The sequence below is a fragment of the Hyla sarda genome, chromosome 4 (assembly GCF_029499605.1).
Source record: "Hyla sarda isolate aHylSar1 chromosome 4, aHylSar1.hap1, whole genome shotgun sequence".
NCBI classification, from domain to species: domain Eukaryota; kingdom Metazoa; phylum Chordata; class Amphibia; order Anura; family Hylidae; genus Hyla; species Hyla sarda.
In genome coordinates this window covers 270,009,501-270,022,128 of record NC_079192.1, presented here as the reverse complement: position 1 = coordinate 270,022,128, position 12,628 = coordinate 270,009,501, and the positions used below count along the sequence as shown (strand labels likewise).

General features: G+C 41.7%; 1 protein-coding gene across 2 annotated transcripts in view; it reads left to right on the top strand.

Moving 5' to 3' along the window:
* The window catches only part of CPM (carboxypeptidase M), a 184,880-nt gene that overhangs the window by 9,852 nt on the left and 162,400 nt on the right, over positions 1-12,628 (top strand). Inside the window, exon 1 of one of the 2 annotated variants that reach the window (XM_056574176.1) lies at positions 10,083-10,158. The exons of the other annotated variant lie outside the window; for it this stretch is intronic. The gene's annotated coding sequence lies outside the window, so the exon portion shown is untranslated. Of the gene's footprint in view, positions 1-10,082; positions 10,159-12,628 lie in introns of those variants that run through there. 2 annotated transcript variants of the gene reach the window in all.

Below are 12,628 nucleotides of genomic sequence, written 5' to 3'. Positions count from 1 at the left end.
TTTCCATCTTTTGGACAAAGTGCTCCCTGGATGGTGAATTTGGGTTTTTCCAGCGCTGGGCTATCAACTTCCGTGCATTATATAATAATCTTCCCACCGCTAACTTACTGTTATCTTCTATCAGCAATTCCTCCACATAACCCAATATACATATTTTAACCTCCCTATCAATATCCAACTCATATATTGCGCCAATATATTCTATCATTCCTTCCCAATATCTTTTAATAACTGCCATTCCCACAGCATATGAAGTAAGTTAGCACTAGAGCATATGCACCGAGGACATTTTGCCACTTCTACATACCCTATTTTAGCTAGCAGTGCCGGAGTCTGATACACAATATATACAATTGGGAAGGTCTCGTACCCTCTCCTAGTGCCTGGTCAGGTACGTTACTCAAAATATTATTCCATTTTTCCATTGCCACCTCTTGCTCTTCTCTCCATTTATAAAAGGCTGGTATATTTTGTTTTTCCCATCCCAGTTTTTAAATGAATCCTGTCTTCCTTTCGTCCTTTATTATAAAATCCAATGCCAGGTCGTTGCTTAGTTTAATATTTATATATTTTTGTTGGGCAGCCATCGCATGCCTCAACTGTAGGTATTGGAAGAAGGCATTTTGAGGTATATCAAACTCCTCCTGAAACTCCGAAAAGGAGCGTATATTTTCCCCAATATATATCTTTTAATATCCTTACTCCCGCTTTCTCCCATTTTTTAAAGCCTTGTAATTTACTTAGCTCCTTAAGTGTGTCATTCCCCCATATCGAAGTGTACTCACTAACCTGACCAACTCCTCTAACCTTTTTTAGGCTATTCCATACCCTATGCATTAGATCAAGAGTAGGAAGTCGTTGACTTTTTTTTTGCCTAAACTCGCCTTTTTCTAAAGAGAATATTAGGTTTTTGTCTCCACTTAATATGCTTTTTATCATTCCAACCAGAACATTTCCATCGTCTCCTTTGTACCAATTCCTAAAGTATTGACACTGAGCTGCCAAAAAATACCACCAAGGATTAAATAAGGCTAGCCCCCCTCATGTTTGGTACACTGTAAATACTCTAGTTTTAATTTTGGTTTACGGGCATTCCAAATTAGTTCCCTGAATTGTGTGTAAATCCTCTGAAAAAGACTAAATGGTAACCAAACCGGTGCATTATGTAGCAGGTATAGTAATTGAGGCATTAAAATCATTTTAACGAGATTAATCCTCCCTACAGGCGATAGTTTAAGCTTCTGCCATGCTGCGCTTTTGCGTTTAAACTGATTTAGCAGAGGTAGCATATTTCTGTTTTGGTACTCCTGAATATTTGGTGATATTTCTATTCCCAAATATTTAATTTGTTTTACACATGTAATATTTATGTTTTGATTTATTTGAATATTTGTGACTGATCGATCTAACGGCATTAAAAACAATTTTTCCCAGTTTATTACAATCCCCAAGAGCTCTCCATAACAAGAAATTCTCTATTGCATTTTTCAGTGAGGGGCCCATATCATTCAGAAACAGTAGCGCATCGTCTGCATAAGGAGCTATCTTATTTTTATGTGCCCTGTACTGAAACCCCTCTATCATCGGAGCTGCACGAATATATTCTGCCAAGGGCTCCATTATAATGGCAAATAATAATGGAGACAGGGGGCACCCCTGTCTCGTGCCTCGAGACAGAGGGAATTTTTACGACACCTGGCCATTTACTCTAATACATCCTAGCGGATTATTATATAGAAGTTGGATCCATTTCCTCCAGAGTCGTACAGAGACAGGGCCATTCCACTTAATCAAATGCTTTTTCTGCATCTAATGAGAATATGGCCCTGTCTCTGGGAGAGTCGGGAGGAATTTGTATACTCAAAAAGAGGCGTCTAATATTTTCTGAAGCCGATCTTCCAGGGATAAAACCTGTTTGATCTGTATGTATCAGTGTTGTTATTACTTTGTTCAAGCGGGTTGCTAGGATTTTTGCTAGTAATTTAACATCATTGCAAAGCAATGAAATTGGTCTATATAATGCGGGTGGTGGAGGATCTTTCCCCTTCTTCAATATGACAATAATAATTGCTTGTCGCATCGATAAAGGGATAGATCCATCGACCAACACTTGTTTAAATAGATCTAGCAATTCAGGTAATACAATATCTCCGTACTTTTTATATACCTCTATTGGAATTCCATCCACTCCAGGTGACTTATTATTGGGGGTCGCTTTTACTGCTAGCTCAAGTTCCTCTAGAGTAAGCTCGGCTTCCAGCATATTCCTATCCTCTACTGATAATTTCGGGAGATTTATTCCTTGTAGAAATGCCCTTATATGCTCAGGTCCTTTCTGTAATTTAGACACATATAACTTTGAATAGTATTTTAACATAACCTTTACTATGCCTTAATTATTATTAATCTCACTCCAATTTCATCTAACAAGGATAATATATTGGCTGGTGGTTCTTGCGCTCTAACAATATTTGCAAACATATAGCCTGCCGCCTTCCCTTCTGCATATAGCACTTGGTTTTGCATCATCCGCCTATTATTGGCGGCCTCAAGTAGATGTTGTCTCAATTCACCTTGCGATCTAATCAGATCCTGCTGTAACCTGACTGACGGGTTTTCAATAAAACTTTTTTCTGCTTGGCGTACTGCCTCTTGCAATAAATCAGTATGCAAGGTCATTCTACGCTTTTCCCTCACAATAGCCTTCAAGAAGATTCCTCTAATACAAGCCTTTGCAGCCTCCCATACATTCTGTAAAGATGCCGTCTTATTATTTAATGTAAAATATTCTTTTAGCATACCTCTAATATTAGCTAATTTAACAATAATCCATGGACACATTAGAACAAAACACAATACATATGCCACATATTCAATCAACTATAATGGGACAAGGTCCCGAGGATATGTTATTTTTGGGGAGTCCCTGGAAATATGTCATTTTAAAGGGGTACTCCGCACCCCTAGACATCTTATCTCCTATCCAAAGGATAGGGGTAGTGTTGAGCGGCATAGGCCATATTCGAATTCGCGAATATTCGCGAATATATGGACGAATATTCGTCATATATTCGCGAATATTCGCATATTCGTTATATTCTCGTTTTATTTTCGCATATGCGGATATTCGCGTATGCGAAAATTAACATGTGAATATTGGCATACAAAATTAACACGCACGTAAATTCGCATATGCGAAAATTAGCATATGTTAATGTTCGCATATGCGAATTTCCGTATATGCGAATTTTCGCACGTCAGTCTCACACAGTAGTATTACAGCCTTCTTTACACCACACAAGCTGGAAGCAGAGAGGGGTGATCACTGTGATGTGTACTGTGAAGAAAAAAAAAAAACAAAAAACGAATATTCGTAATTACGAATATATAGCGCTATATTCGCGAAATTCGTGAATTCGCGAATATGCGATATTCGTGAATAATATTCGAATTGCGAATATTCGCGAGCAACACTAGATAGGGGATAAGATGTCAGATCGCCGGGGTTCCACTGCAGGTCCATCACGCCCCCTCCCATAGACTTGCATTGAGGGGGCGGGGCATGACGTCACACGGGGCGGAGTCGTGACGTCACGCTCGTCTGCCATTGTGGTCGGGATCTGAAGCCTCCAGCGTTGCCGGTGTGAGGTGGAAGCCGTACAGGTGGGTGCAGAAGCCGAGATCCCGGGGGCCCACAGCATTGTGGTCGGGATCCGAAGCCTCCAGCATTGCCGGTGTGAAGTGGAAGCCGTACAGGTGGGTGCTGCTGCAGCAGCAGCAGGACCCCAGCGATCTGACATCTTATCCCCTATCCTTTGGATAGGGGATAAGATGTCTAGGGGTACCCCTTTAAGACACACTGTCCTAGATGACAGTCTACCCCAAAAGTCAATTCCCCCAAGGGACTTAGGCCCGTTTAATCGGCGTCCTGTGCCAAAACTCCACTCATACCCTCTCTTCGGATCATCAGCTCAACCCAAAAAACTCAATCCTCCAAGGCGACCAAGGAAAGAGTCCCGAGAATCTGTAATTTTTGGGAGTCCCTGGAAATCCCCCAAGAGACATCATACCCCAAACAAGGCAACTCAATCAACTCTTCCCCAACAGGATGCAGCTTATTCACTCACTCACATTTCATACACACTCAGGCAGTAGATAGCTACTTTTATGACAGGTACAAGGGTAATTGGCTCTGGGCAAGATTATTACCTGTCTCTGCTTCATCACAAACCAGAAAAAACAATCACCTCCAAGGAAGGGTGGAACTCAGGCGCTGAAGGACCAGGCAAATTTCGGGTCAACATAACATTTATTCCCAGTATGCAACGCGTTTTGCGCATAAGCGCTTCATCAGGCATATAATTTCATATGCCTGCTGAAGCGCTTATGCGTGAATAAATGTTATGTTGTCCTGAGAATTGCCTGGTCCTTCAGCGCCTGAGTTCCACCCTTCCTTGGAGGTGATTGTTTTTTCTGTGCCCTATTTGTGGAGCGGCAGCAGTGGATCATTACTACATACCTTTATCTATGTTGTGCTGGCCCTTGCACAACCTTCTTTGGTAAGCGCACATTTACATTGAGCATCTTGCACGATTTGGCGTTATTACACTATGGAGCGCTCCTTTTTTGTCTTTTTCTCATCACAAACCAGTCAACTTAAGGCATCAAGATAAACCAAAGGAGGGGCAGGGGCACTGTGGCTAGGTACAAGAAGGTGTCCTTACCGTACTTCCGGAGATGATCCACTGCCTTCCTCCCCAATCAGCGAGACTGGATTATGATCGAAAAAGCCCAGGCCCCACTTTGATAGGCGCCAGTTGATATAGATTTTATCAACGCTCTTGTAACTATCTTACTCCCGGCCAAATCCGTATACAGAACAGAGCCATGTCGGTTTCAAATGCTTCTCTGTCTTTATTTAGTCCTTCACTTGGTTATATCACCTCTGTAATTAGCATAAGTTCCCACCCCCTACAAGGGGGAAAGATATGCCTTTCCTGAACAGTTGGCGGGCTTCTTTGTTCAAAAGCTTCACACGATGGGAGGGGTGAGACCGGAAAGAGCAGATGGGGAAGTAGGATTGTCCTCGTGGTCTGCAGCTTCCTCTACACGATGGTGGGGGCAAGATAGGAGAGAGCAGATGGGGGAGGGGTAGCTCCTAAATGAACATTTAACATGAAAAAAAAACATAGATACATCTATTACAGGTCCTAAAAAATATTAATTATGAAAAATAAAAAAAATTGAAAATTATTAAAAATATCAAAATTGTGACCTGGGGAATTGTTGACAAAGCTAATCAATACAATTCACATCTGAGTCAGACTATTTCCTCAGATATCAACAAGTTCTTTTTATGACGGGATGACATGAACACTTAAGGATGTAGTTTTGCAATATACAATAATACACAGGTATTATAAAAGTATGCAGATTTATTGGTTATAAAGATAAATGAATGATAAACACAATGATATATGCAAATGAATATCAATTAGATTTGTTAATTGACTACATTACAGTAGAACAATACATGTGAGTAGTGAGCAACTATGTTACGATACAACGTGAGCTACTAGGTTAGGATATCATTTACAGACAAAGATTATACATCACTGTCTAGAGGAAACCTCATGATATCAAGATGGGCAATATCTAATCATAGCCATATCAATATGGAATGCTAAATACACACGCCCCCTTCTAACCACTACACATCACATGACTCCAAGAATGGGCAAATCCATCTAAGGATATAAACATGGAAGAAATTGAATATACATTGCTCAAAAAAATAAAGGGAACACTAAGATAACACATCCTAGATCTGAATGAATGAACTAATCGTATGAAATACTTTTGTCTTTACATAGTTGAATGTGCTGCCAACAAAATCACACAAAAATTATCAATGGAAATCAAATTTATCATCCCATGGAGGTCTGGATATGGAGTCACACTCAAAATCAAATTGGAAAACCACACTACAGGCTGATCCAACTTTGATGTAATGTCCTTAAAACAAGTCAAAATGAGGCTCAGTAGTGTATGTGGCCTCCATGTGCCCGTATGACCTCCCTACAATGCCTGGGCATGCTCCTGATGAGGTGGCGGATGGTCTCCTGAGGGATGTCCTACCAGACCTGGACTAAAGCCTCCTCCAACCCTGCAGGGTGTTGGGCTGTAAGCACAACCCCCACCTGTGGACGTTGGGCCCTCATACCACCCTCATGGAGTCTGTTTCTGACCGTTTGAGTGGACACATGCATATTTGTTGCCTGCTGGAGGTCATTTTGCAGGGCTCTGACAGTGCTCCTCCTTGCGCAAAGGCAGAGGTAGCGGTCCTGCTGCTGAGTTGTTGCCCTCCTACGGCCTCCTCCATGTCTCCTGATGTACTGGCCTGTCTCCTGGTAGCGCCTCCATGCTCTGGACACTATGCTGACAGACACAGCAAACCCTTTTGACATAGCAAACCTTCCTGCCACAGCTCGCATTGATGTGCCATCCTGGATGAGCTGCACTGCCTGAGCCACTTGTGTGAGTTGTAGACTCCGTCTCATGCTACCACTAGAGTGAAAGCACCACCAGCATTTAAAAGTGAACAAAACATCAGCCAGAAAGCATAGGTTCTGATAAGTGGTCTGTATTCACCACCTGCAGAACCACTCCTTTATTGGGGGTGTCTTGCTAATTGCCTATAATTTCCAGTTATATTGTGTTGTTTAAGTGTTCCCTTTATTTTTTTGAGTACTGTTCTTCCACCCCATTCCAGATTATTGTCTATACATGACGTTGGTAAGATTATAAGGACTGATAGCAGAGATATATGACCTTGCTAGACTATATTTTAGGAGAAATAACTTGAAGCAAGTTTCCTGTGTGGGAAATTTACCTAGAAAACTTAGCTTGGTGACATAGGAATTATATCAATATCTATAAGCAATAATTTAATGCTTTGATAGATTATGAGTCTTGATTCTTCTGCAGGTAGAATGAAGTCTCCCAATATCCTAAGACTATAATCTCAATATGGAGATAATTAATTATTTTATTTAATTATTCGCCAATCTAAATGGTACAATTCCATCCACATTATCCAAATTAGTCTTAATTAAATGGAATACGATTTTTGTGTCTCTTACCAAGGCTATGTAAGAACCTCGCTTCTGTTCTTAGGAAAGCTGGATGGTCCATCATCGCATTGTTATGGATAGCCATAGTTTTGTACTGTGTAATCAGTCTGGCTTGCTGGGATCTCACATGGCTTTCATGGCTTCCATCTTGTGGACCTCTTTCAGTGGCAGACTTCTCTGTCTTTGTCTGTCTAAGGCTTTTCTCTAGGTCTGTTCTTTGTTCTCCCTCTTTCCTAAGTTTCCTTTGTCTCTTGAACATGGTTTATTACCATGTTCTAATCAGTTAGACACACCCTCCTAAATTGGTATTCCCCAATGAATGTAGGTTGGGAGTGTGCATATGGTAATGACTTTGACATCACTATAATACCCAGAATGCATTTCTGGTTGGTGTAATGTCAACTACCCATACGCTAGGGGGTGCTATTACATAAGCAATTAGCATCATTACCAGTAAGGGTTAATTGTCCAAAGTTGGTTTTAAACCCACATTCCACACTTGATGTATGGAGCCCTAAATTAGAATTATAGGGATTACCTCTTACACATATACCAATTAAAATATGGTTTCTCAGACAACTCAGGGCCTAGTAGGACATTCCACTAAACTATCAAATTTATGGAGAAGATAATAATACAATGCATGATTCTCCAACATAGATGTGTGAATGTTTCTCTGTCCAGTCAAATGAGTAATTCATTGTTGGTCAGAATAACATTCACAAGACTGGTGAAATAGCCTTCTCATCTGTCTTATCTAAACAGCCATAAATATCTAAAGGAGACAACAAGTACTCCTCTCAAACTGGCACTTGTACAGAATAACTTTTTTTGGTAGTTGCAGCTCCAGCCCCTGATGCAGCCTGAGACCCAGCTGCAGCACCAGACCCTGCTAAAGTGCAAGCTGCTGCACAACCCACACTACAGGATATCTTCAGAGTGGTCACACAATGCAACTTCTTTGAGTCTTTATCTAGGCTCCCTTACAGAGGCATCCACACATATGTGCCAGGACCTAAAAAAAAGTAGCAGACGAGACCTTTGCTGTTAAAGAGAGGGTTAACGACCTGGAAGACAAATTGCCTCTCCTAACCAGATATGTTCACCGCCATGAGCAACTTATTACCTCTCTCCTATCTAATGCGGATAATATAGAAAACATACATAGGCAGAACAACATTTCCCTGGTGGAGGGTTCCTGAAATGTGTGAGGGGCCCAACCCTAGCTGTAGCTTTTATCTACCTTTGGGAAGGAAGTTTTTATTGGAGCGAGCGTACGTGCCCCTTGCCGCCAGGTGCTCCTCTATGGGCAGTTCTTATCAAGGAATGGAATGCTATTCTCAGTGCTGCCTGTAATCAGCTGGATATTGCTATTGATGGTCAGCAAGTGTCTTTCTTCTCTGACTACTTCTCAGAAGTTTAGAAGAACCATCTTTACAGATCTTATTTGCCGCCTACATGCTTTGTTGGTGCCCTACTCCATGTTGTATCCAGAAGGCCTAAGGGTTGCAGCCAATGTCATCACTCACTTCTTTGACTTGCCCAAAGTTGGGCTTTGCGCTGGCTTGATGCTAATGAGTGCTAATTGTGTGCTGGTGGCAAGAACTGATCCTGTCTCTTCAGTTAAGTGTTGTGCCTCCGGGATCCCATGGGTGTTCTATGTAGCTTTGCCTTCTGATTATACATCACTGAGCCCAAAAGCCACAGTCTATTATTCCTTGCTGCATTTGTCATTTTTTATTTTTTATTTTTTTTAATTTTAATATTAAACAATTACAAAAATACATTGGACAAATCCGATAAAACAACATCACCAATCGGGAGAAAAAGCAAAAGCCATAGAAGCCAAATAGCCATACTTGTTTACATCTAAGAGTATATCTAATCAACATTTGACCCACTCTCCTCATAATCATCTAATTCCAACACCTCATATATGTTCACTTTCTCCTTATCTACTACAGTCTTCTCCAGATATCTAGAATTTCTCCAATTCACGATTCGTACCTACTGCGCGGCCATGTAATAAACAAAAAAGTTGGGCATATCCAATCCCCCCCTATCTCCAGGGGCCATAAAATATCTGTACTTCAGACGAACCCTTTTTCTTCCCCATAACAATCTACCCAGTATCACTTCTATCTTCCGGAACCAGCATTTGCCGATCCACACTGGCGAGGCAGTAAGAAAAAAAAGGATCTGTGGGAGGACCACCATTTTTATTATCGCCATCCTTTCTGACATAGAGAAGGGCATTTTAATCCATACTTCTACTCTCTTCGCTAAACTATTCAAAAGGGGCCGTATATTGTTAATCACAAACCTATCATTCGTGGCTGCTATTTTTACTCCCAGATAAAGAAAACATTCATTTTTTTTTAACACGGATAGTCTTTTGGCATTTGTCATTTTAGTTCCGTTGGATATCTGTTGCCTCGCTACACCTGTATGGAGAACTGGTGTCACTCCCTGCACTATGTAATGGTGTAGGCACTGATTTTTCTTGTTTTTCATTGGTATTTCTTTTTTTAGTTTTTCACAATATTTCACTATGTACTAAGTGTGCGTTATTATCTGTATGGGGTGTTGGTTATACTCTGCTGCCATCTAGTGTTCTTTTTAAGAATGGCTTATCTTTTTCTTACAAATTTTAATATGCAATTTCATGCTTATGCTCAGGGCCGCCATCAGAGGGGGTATAGCCAGTACTCTAGTAAGGGGCCCTGGCAGCACCCCCCTGCAGCAGTCCCAGCACAGAAGTCTTCTGCTTCCACTGGCAGCTACAACCTAATACTTATTGCCATCTGTTCTCTCCTCCCTGTACGAGCAGAGGTTTCAGGTAACAGCAACAGCAGCACAGTGGAGTGATTTACTACCGAACATCGGGCTGTGTATGGGATGGTAGAGGACTTTAGATGATGTCATTACCATGTGATTAGTCACATGGGTGGAAGGAGCCTGACTGTTGTGCTGTTGAGACCCAGAAAGAAGTTCCTGTATAGGGGAATGTGTTTATCATGATAAGGTAACCTATAATACATTCACACTCACACACAAATAACTATATCTGTGTTTTTCAAACAGGGTGCCTCCAGCTGTTACAAACTACAACTCCCAGCATGCCCGGAGATCCAACGGCTGTCTGGGCATGCTGGGAGTTGTACTTTTGCAACAGCTGGAGGTACATTGTTTGGAAAACACTACACTATAAAATTCACACCCACTGCATTTAACACACCCACCACACACTCCCTTTTCCCATTTTTTTAAATAAAATCATTTAAGAATCCAAACATGTGGTATCCCCGCGTGCGTAAATGTCCAAACTATTACAATATAAGTCCACAATTACAAATTTTAAGTCATTTCATATACGATAAAAAAAATTAACAGTCCCATCAAAAATAAAAGATGGTACCAGTAAAAACTACAGATCAAAGCGCAAAAGGTGCGCCCTCACACATTCCAGTATATGGAAAAATTCTAAAGTTATAGGGGTCAGAAGAGGATTATTTTAAGTATACAAATTTTTGTACAAAAAGTTATTTTAAGAAAATAGTAAAATAAAACAAAGCCTTTAAAAATTGGTTATTGGTGTAATTCTATGGAATTACAGAATAAAGATAATATCATTTTTACTGAAAAGTGCACTGGGTAGAAACGGAATTAAGTGGCACGGGGGGGGGGGAATCGGAGAGGGGATATAAAGTGGCACAGGGGGATCATAAGGGGGATATGAAGTGGCACAGGCGGGATCAGAGGGGGGGGCAAATGATATATATAGCACAATGGGTTGATCAAGGGGAGAGGGGATAAAAGTGCATGGGGGTAGCAGCCCGATTTGTAATGCTGATACTGGTATAACGTTGTACCTCGTAGGACGCGCAACATGATATGTGCAATTGGCGGTACTGTGAGCTGTGTACGGGGCCCAAAAATTTCTGATGGCAGCCCTGCTTATGCTCTGCCCTGACGGGCTTAACTTTTGTCATTGTTTGTCTCTGTGTCTTATTAGCTGGCATGTGAGGGGGTGAGGGAGGGGGGATGGGTGATCCTCAAAAGCACTAAGGATTTTTCGATTATCCACACCAGGCAGTGATCTGTCTGTAGGAAACCCATTCTACAACCAACAAATACACTTGCTACATAAGGCTTGGGTTGGCGCTAGTTACCATTCGACGCATGCAGGGTATTTTCAGGGGTAAGTTTACAGGTGCACAGATCTATCCCGTTTGAATGTTTGGGGTCTTGTGTGGATGCTGAGTGCAAAAATTGTTTGTTTGCTCTGTAGATTTTATTCAATTGAATTAATTTTAACCCCTTAACTACCACGGATGTAAATGTACGTCCTGGTTTGGCGGGAGTTTGCGCACCAGGACGTACATTTACGTCCTGTGTATGACAACGAGCATCGAAACGGTGCTCGCGTCATACACGGCAGGTTCCGGCCGGAGTGAAATGTTCGGTCCGGTCGGCTCATTTTTGCGCTGTGTGCGCTTTTTCCCCGGACCTAAAACTGTGGTCAACCAAGGTTTTAAGACCGGTTGTAAAAGCGCATACAGTGCAAAAGTGAGCCAACTGGATTGAACGTTTCACTCCGGCCGGCTCATTGAAATGAATGACATATGGGAGCGCATACGAAGGCATACGGGAGCGCAAGGTTTTAGCTCCACTCTGCCGTATGCGCTCCCGTATGGGAGAAAACGTAGTGGGAACCCAGCCTTAGTTCAGCTTTCAGGTGTTCTGGTGGGCTGGAAAAGGTGGATACAGTCCTAGGAAACTCTCTCCTTGAACTGTATCCACCTTTTCCAGCCCACCGGAGCACCTGAAAGTTGCTAAAGTCAGCAACTGCCGAGCTGAGAAGTTCGTGACAAATCGAATGACTGTAAGTTTGCTCATCTCTAGTATTGACCCACAAAATAAAGAACACATGTCATTTTTACCGTAAATTGTATGGAGTGAAAACGAAACCTTTCAAAATTAGCCAAATTGCGGTTTACTTTTTAATTTCCCCACACAAATTGTATTGTTTTGATGCCATTACACAGGACAACTGGTAGTGCAAAAAACAAGCCCTTATAAAAGAGTTATGATTTTTAGAAAACTAGGAGGAAAAAAATTAAAATGCAAAAATAAAATTGGCCTTGGTCCTTAAGGTCAAAATTAGCTTATTCCTTAAAGGGGTACTCCGGCCCTAAGACATCTTTTGGGAGATTTATCAAAACCAGGACAGGGGAAAAGTTGCCCAGTTGCCCATAGCAACTAATCAGGTCCTTTTTTCATTTTTCAGAGGCCTTGTTAAAAATGAAAGAGGCGATCTGATTGGTTGCTGTGGGCAACTGGGCAACTTTTCCTCTGCACAGGTTTTGATGAATCTTCCCCCTTATCCCCTATCCAAAGGATAGGGGATAAGATGTCTGACTGCGAGGGTCCCGCTGCTGGGGACCCCTGCAATCTTGCATTTGGCACCCACCTCTTTACGCTGCAGGCCCCGC